This window comes from Bison bison, unplaced genomic scaffold (genome assembly GCF_000754665.1).
Source record: "Bison bison bison isolate TAMUID 2011002044 unplaced genomic scaffold, Bison_UMD1.0 scf7180017864372, whole genome shotgun sequence".
In the NCBI taxonomy this organism is placed as follows: domain Eukaryota; kingdom Metazoa; phylum Chordata; class Mammalia; order Artiodactyla; family Bovidae; genus Bison; species Bison bison.
The window spans coordinates 1,040,673-1,049,324 of NW_011494944.1; the positions used below are offsets into that span (position 1 = coordinate 1,040,673).

General features: G+C 39.9%; 1 pseudogene; it reads right to left on the minus strand.

Annotated features, from left to right (window-relative positions):
* Window positions 1–7,078: 7,078 nt before the first annotated feature.
* On the minus strand, window positions 7,079–7,873 carry LOC105000626 (annotated as a pseudogene).
* Between the last annotated feature and the right edge of the window lie 779 nt (window positions 7,874–8,652).

Genomic DNA, 8,652 nt, shown 5'->3' on the forward strand with positions numbered 1-8,652 from the left:
TGCACAACAATAACAAGTATCCATGAACAAAAGTGTCTGCATGGGAGGCACTTGAGAACTAGGAGATTGTTAAACTACAGTGCAGTCCATGGCCAAAGACCCATTTTTAGAAGTCAAGCTGACATCCAATGGCCATGGTCTCAACTATGGACCTGGAAACAGTTCTGTAACCTGAGAACTCAGCTACAGCCCCATCAGCTCTGGTTCTGTCACCAGCACTGTATGCCAAGGGACCTGGGAGGAGTTCAGCCCATCTGTAAATCAGGTGATTGGGACACAGACCTCCAGTCCCAGCAGTGTTTGGGATGTGATCCTCAGTGAGATGTCAGAGTTCTACTTTTCAGCTCTAATTTTGGGCAGGTGGGAGGAGTCCCTTTTTTCTCTAGTGTAGCTCCCTTCTTTCTGTACCTAGAAAAACTTTTGTCTCCAATTTGATGATTTACTCCCAGACTTTTGTGTGCTTCAGCTGTAATCTGTTGAAGGTCCCTAGCTTTTAGGGAATTTCTTTGCCACTCCTGACTCAGTGAAAGCCTTGAATTACTATATGGTTTTTCCTTTCTTCCACTGTTCTGCCTTAACAGGACACCACTATACTAATCTCTTTAAGACACCTGTACGGGCTTCCCTGATAGCTCAGTTGGTAAAGAATCTGACTGTAATGCATGAGACCTGGGTTCTATCCCTAGGTTGGGAATCTCCTGGAGAAGGGAAAGGCTACCCACTCCACTATTCTACCCTAAAGATTCCATGGACTGTATAGTCCATGGGGTAGGTTGCAGAGTCAGACACAACTGTGACTTTAACTTTCAATGGTCTGCTTGCATCCCTTTGCCCTTTGCCATGTGAAGATACAATGAAAACTCTACAACTTGGAGGAAGGCCCTCTTTTAAACATGCTGGCACCATGATCTTGGACTTCCAGTCTCCAGAACTCTGAGAAATAACTTTCTGTCATTTAAGGCTTTTTGCTATAGCAGCCCTAAAGGACTAAGATAGTCCAATATCCTGTGGGTATATTTTCTCAGGTCTTTTTTCCCTTTACCCAGCTTTTGTGCCCTTAGTAAATGGCACATGAGAAGGAATTAGCAAGTGGATTCAAATTATATCTGTGAGGTGCCACTGGTTTTGAATCCAACAGGTTCACTCACGTATCACATTAAAAATCTGCTGAAACTTAAGGCATTTCTTCTCATCCTTCTGTACGGTGTATTTACTTTTCCTCATCTCATATCACCAAGCATAGAAATTATTTAAGTGCTTATCTACTTTTGAAATATAGCTTTTCCAGATTTATTGCATCATCAGATTTCTGGAGGGTCCCTAATACTATGATTTTTTGCAGCCTATTTGGATTTTTCCCTGGTCTCTTGAGACTTTCTACTTCCTGACCAGAAGTATAATTCAATTTGTTTTCAACATTTGAGTGTCCTTATATGTTAGGTATATTTTAGTAAGAAACATAAGGAGTACCCTCTTTTAAAATCTGTGATGATTTTTCTTTTTAATGATTTATGCCTAAATACTAACTTCACTTCAGTCTCCTGAATTTTGAATTCTTATCCTCCCTTGTTCTCTCCCTTATTTTGAAAGATATTTTTGTGTCCTAAGTGGCATGCATAATTATGTAATTTTTAGAACAAGATAATCTGATAACTGACTAAATAATGAGATAAGTAATTGAATAACCCATTTGATTTTTTTATAAAGTGATTTTTTTTGCATATTGATCACAAAGGGCATATATACATGTACTTCTGACCTGTATCTTCTGCAAGAGGTATGTGTATTCATTAGTGTAGAAGAAATAGAATCAGTGTCAAAAACTCCCCTAGATTATTTAGTTTTAGTTTCAAAGAGTTGTTTGTTCATTGTAGATAATGCTCTTCTCACCCCCAAGCAGTGCAGGTGTTAGAGTGAGGGTTCTGATTCAGAATGACCTGAAACAATATTAATATATTGCTTTTGTATTGCTGTTGAGAACAATTAGCAATGATTTAGTGTCTTAACTGCAGAATATAATCCTATATTTCATAAATCAGTCTGATATAGATCTTACTGGACTTAATTAAGTTTGGTGTTCGTTTCTAGAGGTTCTTGGGGAGAATCTGTTTCTTTGCCTTTTCCAGCTTTTAGAGGCCATACCATTTCTTGGCCATACTCTCATCCTCCATTGTCAAAGTCAGCAAATGTAGGTTAAGTTTTTCTCACATGACATCACTCTAAACTCTCATCTGCTTCGTCCCATGTTTCACGACCAACCCGATGATCTAGGATAATCTTTTTATTTTAAGGTCAGCTTTTTGGCAACCTTAATTCTACTTCCTTTGCCATGAATCTTTACCTGTTCATAGATTCCAGGGGTTAGGATGTAGATATCTTTGGGGGCCAATCATTCTACCTTCCACAATCTACCTTCTTTTTACAATTTCACATTTTTTTAGTAGACAGATGGGAAGAAAAAGACAAAAATGAATCACTAAAGGGGAAGTTGAACACAAAATGCATCAAAATAACCTTTTCTCATACATTGATCTGAAGAAAAAAACATCTAAAATTTCAGTTAAGAAAACTATTAAAGTCAGGTGTGTCCTGCTGTTTTTAGAATAGTTGAAAATTGCATCTAAATCTTTGTAAATGTAAACCTTTTCTAAAATCAGGAATGAGAGCAGGAGGATGGAGCATCAATTTTCAGTGGAGAACTACACATTTTCCCCTTCAGTCACATCCTGCTTCCAGACCTGGCCCACAGTCACAATCTGGCTCCAGCTCATAGCATTTGTCCACAGTATTATGCCTTTAAAAGCTTCAATTCCTTATTTGCAAAGTAGCATTAATCTTTCTAGCTATGCTTATTTGGTGTTAGGAAGTAATGCAGTGATATATGTAAAGTGTTTAGGGTAGAACAAATAAGAAATAGTAAATAAATGTTAGTTACACTATTGATAATGAGTACAACTAAAGAATAAAGACATACGGAATCGATCCTTAAAAATATACATATTTTTATCTATTCCTCCTGCAATTTGCTGATTCGCTATAAATAGTGCAAAGGTACACGGGGAATGCTTACATATAATTTAGAAAACTATGTCATTAACATCATTTTTATAGTTTAGCACTGCAGACAAAATTGATAATCAAAAAACATTAGATTGTTTAACAATATTTCTATTACTGCAACCTAAACAGCAATAAACGGGCCCACAGAAAGCTCATCACTGTCCAGACAGACCCCTTAGACATTTCAAGGATCCAATACTGCCCTGGCATCAGCCATGGAAGCAGATGCTGTTTGCAGCTGTTTCCTATGACAGTCACCTAATGTGGCAGGAAAAAAAAAGACCTACGTTTTTAACACAAGCTGCTCAAATATTCAAGAACATATTTGGCTCGTCAAGGCACTTTTAAAAAATACTGTAAGAGATGAGATTTATAGGAAATGCAAATTGTAAGCTACCAAGAAATATATTTTCCAGAATTTACCTGTGAATAAATATATTGTGTATGATTTCTAATCAATTGTTGTCACTAAATTGTGAAGGACAATATTTTTAAGCAAAAGGAATAGGGAAAGGAAATACTTGTTCTTTCATTTTTAAAACTTATTTTAATATTATTGACCAAATTTACCATATATTGTGTTCTTGAAATTTTGTTTCATAGATATATAGATTAATATAGTTCCATCTATTTATTTCTTTTTTTACCTCTAACAACTTTGCTAACTTAGCTCCAATCCCATTGGAATTTTTAAGTAAACTCAACCATACGATTGCTTCTCAAGCAGACTGAGAAAATCCTGACAGTCTAATTTTCCAAGGGGTCCTTGAAGTGGTTTTATCAGTCCTAAACAGCAGAAGCAAATGTGCAATAGTAATTTTTAAGTGTTCACACAGTCCAGATATTCTATATGCAAAAATAGCAGGAAAGAATCTTAATGTTGGGATATTATAACACTAAAAATTAGGAGTATAACTGTATGTGCAGAGCAAGAATTTTAAAGTTGATTAAAACATAATTTTATACAATAATTATAAAGAGGATATAGTAGAGTTTGTCATATGACATTTCTTGGTAAATAAGAAATTATTCTCCCTTTAATTCAAAAGAGCACATTCCTAGAAGATATCCCAAGCCTACAAGGTGTGTCAGGATGTAACTTTCTTGTGACGTTCTATTTGTATATTATGCTTATAGAAAACTGTCTTAGCATCTGGTGTTTTATTCAATATCCTTTTAATCCTCACTGTCTAAGATGGTTATTGTTGTCAATATGATTTGCAATAATGATGTCTTGTGATTATGTTTAGCTCTAGAAATTGTATCCAGATGTATGTCAGTTTGCCTGGACATAGAATCAGTTTGCATGGACATTTTAGTTTAAGGATGTTCTGGGCTTTTGTGGACATAGTAAAGCCATCATTGCTGTCCAAATAGAAAATGGTTAGATCTCTAGACAGAAAATAAAGAGAGATAGCATGCAACTTCCTATGGAAAATTTTTAAAAGTATCATTTACAACAAACTGGTTGCTCACAAATCTTCCTGTTTAACTTTTTACCCAAAGTGTGGGATTACATTCTTCAGAGTGCAAGGATGTCCCTGGGAAAATGGACATTAATTAGGAAACTAAAGATATAGATTAACATATAAGCAAAGCTCTCTCTCTCTTTTAGTTTTTGTTGTTGTTGTTGTTGTTGTTGTTGTTGTTCTCAACCTGTTTAACGTGTAAAATAGAAATATGAGTACTAGGCAGAGTTCTGGTTTGAATACCTTTTCGGAATGCTGGCCATCCAGAACATTATTCTGAATAGCTTGATTATCTTCTGTGACCCAGAGAGTTTCAGTTTTGAAAAGACCTAATTCCACAGGATTATGGTGACTAATTTATCATGAGAATTAAATACAGAAATGTAAAGGCTCCAAGCTAACAGCAGGGGAAGAACTAGTGTAACAGTAATAGCTGGGGTTGATGGGACAAGAAGCAACTGATTATAAAATCACTTTTCCTTTGTAACGAAGTATTCATAGTTTAACATAAATTATACATTCATTGTGGTGTTTAAAAACAGTCAAGCCTAAATATATTCATACTGTCAAAAAGATACACATACTGAAAACCTATTTAAACACAAAATTCTCAGCCAGGGCCATGAACATTTAGAAGAAGTTTTTGCTTCTCAAGCTTAATGAAAGCCTGGGAATCATTTTATTAAAAAATAAGACTAAATTTAAAATCTCACCAAATTAGGAATCCAATGTAGAAAATTGATGACACCAGAGTAGCTAAAGCTAGCAGTTCTCAAATTTTAGACTAGTCACCTGGAAGGCTCATAGAAACACAGCTCCACGGCCCCACCTCTAGAGGACTGAACAGGGCCTGAGTCCCTGAAGTTCCAATAAGTTCCCAGGAGGTGCTGGTACTGCTGGTCCAGGAACCCCAAGTGAGAAACACTGGCCAGAACACCTGTAAAAACATAGCACTGTCTCTATCTCTGCTCAGCACAGACAGTGTCCACACACTGTCAGCCGTGGTTATCCTGCAGGAGACAGCATGAAGTGGGTGCTCAGGAGGGACACCACTGCCTGCTACTTCATGGTCAGAGAGAAATTCTGGGTTTGTTCTCAGGTCACATGGAGTACTGCTCTGCCAGCATGTGATGAGGTTTACAACCAAAGCCATATACAATATATTTGAAGTGTTTATTTAATCCTGAAAATTTACCTTAGGGGACAGAAGAATGTAAATAGAAAGAAAAAGGCACCTTAATTAAGTCATCCTTGGAAATGATGAGTTGTTGGTTTTTTTTTTTTTCTTTCTTTCAAATAATTTCACTGTAATGTAACTTCAAACATTCTGGGAGGTAAACAATCTTGGTAGCTATAAGGGAAGAGAGAATGCTGGGGTCTGGCCATCCTACTGACTCTACTGCAGGGTCTTGGACACAAGAGCCCCAAGCAGCTGGAAAACAAAGGATTCAAGTTCCAGTAGGAAGGTACAGTGCGTGTCCACGAAAAAGCACCCCTGAAACCATCTTTAAACAGAGTTGGGCAGAGCCACCCCTGAGTCTGGTTCAAGACAGTGACCTAGTGAAGCAGTGCCCAGGCTTAGAGGCCTCTATGGGCCCCTCCCACCGTGGCCTAGTCAAGTGCCTGTTGCCACCCAAATAAGACACATAGCCAGTCTCAGTGAAAGAGGTACTTGCTACTGGGGTGAAAACTCTGGAGGGAGCTAGTACCAGGACTCAAAACTCTCAGCCATGAGTTTCCTAAAATGAGTTCTTCCAGATACAATGCACACAAGCTTTAAGAGCAGCAAAAGCACCCCTAGTAGAAGAAGCTTAATGTTCTGACAGTCTGTGTTGGTCCCTGCATCCCCAGAGACCTAGGGGAGCCTGCTGAGGGCTGCTGCTCCTCCCATGGTGAGCTCCCCAGCAGTCGGTTTGGGAGTTACAAGCTCAAACTCTGCCACTTCCAGTAGTTACCGGGAAGCTCAGTTTAGCCAAATTGTGCAACACCAGATTCCTCCTTGAAAAGTCCCTGTGGATGCCCACCCTATCCTTCCCTGGCCTCTCTTTCACCTACCCTGCCCAGCCCCCACCTAAAGTGCCACATGCCAGGCTGTGCCAGGCATTGTGGGTGGCTGTGGGCAGCTGGCAGAGCTCAGGTCACAGGGTGAAGCTGGTAGCACTGCAGGGAAAGATTTGCCTCCACCCACAGCACAACAGTCATGAACCGATGCAAAGAAAGTCACAAATAAACATGAATTTTCAAATTTCATCATAATATTCTCCAAATTGAACACTTAAAGGCAATTGTCATCATAAAGTACTAGGTTTAGGACTAAGTTAAAATATACATGTATTTGTCTCCTCCTCGATCGACGTAAGATTGTTACTGTTACTTCTTCAGAGAACTATATAAAGGATTTAAATCCTAAGGGAAAAAAATTAATCAACTTGTTAAAAATGAGCAATAATGGGGGGGGAAAGGTGTTTCTTCTCCACCCCTCCTCCTACACCCCTTGCCATTTTGGCTTACAAGGTTTACAGCATCATTCCAGCTTTCACAGCTACAGCTTAGGAAGGATCCCTGGATATACTTAAAATCCTTTTCTTGAGGACTTTGTCCAAAGAGCCCAGAAGCTGGCTCTTAGAGGGGATGTCTGCCTCTTATGGAGGTGGTTCTTGAAGATGATGGTCTTCATGGTCCTGTAGCACATGGGGATTAAGTTCAGCGAGCTGGAGAGCACCTTCTCAGCATCCAGTAGGGGCTTGGAGCTGGGCAGGTTCTGGGTGGCAGTGGTCTCGCCATCCTAGCCATCCTCCTTATCTCACTTGGTGCCTGCCTCAATCTTGTTCTTCTTCCTCTTCTTGCACTTGTGCTTGGCCACCTTATGCTTAGCCAACTCCTCCATCTTGGTGATGCCTTTGTGCTGGTTCCACTGCAGCTGCCAAATCTTGGTGCACAGCATCTTCTTTTTGTGCATGTTATGGAACAGGTTGTCAAACTCCTCACAGGAAATGAACTGTGTGAGTGGCTGAAGCTTCAATCACTTCTCCTCCCTGGTGATGTTGTGCTTAGCCTCCTTCTCCTTGTTCTTGCCTAGGAAGGCAGGCACCAAGTTGTAGTCACCTGTGATTTTTTGCACTGCTGACACTCCTTGAGCTTCTGCAGGCATATGTCCTTATGTGCGAGCTTCAGCTCTGTCTCCACATCATGGTAGTCTTAGTTGAGAGCCAGCTGATAAAGATCTCAGGGTCCTGGTCATACTTCTCTATCCTGTAGTTGTCCCACAGGGGCAGGTAGTCCAGCTGTTGCTGCTCAGCCAATACTTCCTGGGGAGTCTGGAAAGCTTCAATGTGAACAGCCATATCCTCCCATTTTCCAAAGCTAAACTGCTCAGTGGCATCCAGCAGCAGCTGTCCTTGTGGCCACCAGCTGATAGTGTTACTACATCCAAGCTCGTTCTGCAGGCTGCATGACAGGCCAATGAATTGGAGACGAGGTGTTGAGGCAAGATGTTATTTGGTAATTTGGCTGACCAAGAAGATGGCAGACTAATGTCTCAAAATAACTATCTTCTTCTGGATACTAGGTTCTTTTATGGATCAGAGATGGGAAGAGAAGGGGAAACAAAGTACAAAAGCCATTAATCTTGCAAATATCTCCTAGAATGACAAGTCTCAAGCAGTAGATGTGTTCATTTCTTTCTTCTTGCCATCCACAGGTGGGCAGGATCATGAACAAAGGCACTTTAGTTTAGGAGTCAGGCAGAGAGGCCGAATTCTCTGAGGCAGGCCGTTATGTATAATTATAATAACCAAAGCAACAAAAAGACATGTCAAAGAAACACTTCTAACATGGTATCAGAATTGGATTTTCCTTGTAACGGTAGCCATGATAGCGGCAGTGGTGGCTGATCTCTGTACCAGCTGAGAAGCACTCAGAGCACACAGCTCAGTGCCCTTGCAGTTGATACAGCAGAAGTGCAGTGAGCTCACCTCCACCAGGCAGTACAGACAGTACTTCTTATCAAGTTCCACTGTCTTACTCCACCTGCCTCCTTGGGCCCCACTACTGCCACCCTCTCTGCATTTTTTAAAATTGGGGGTACAAAGGTATTCTCACACAAAATAGAATCCAAACTTTA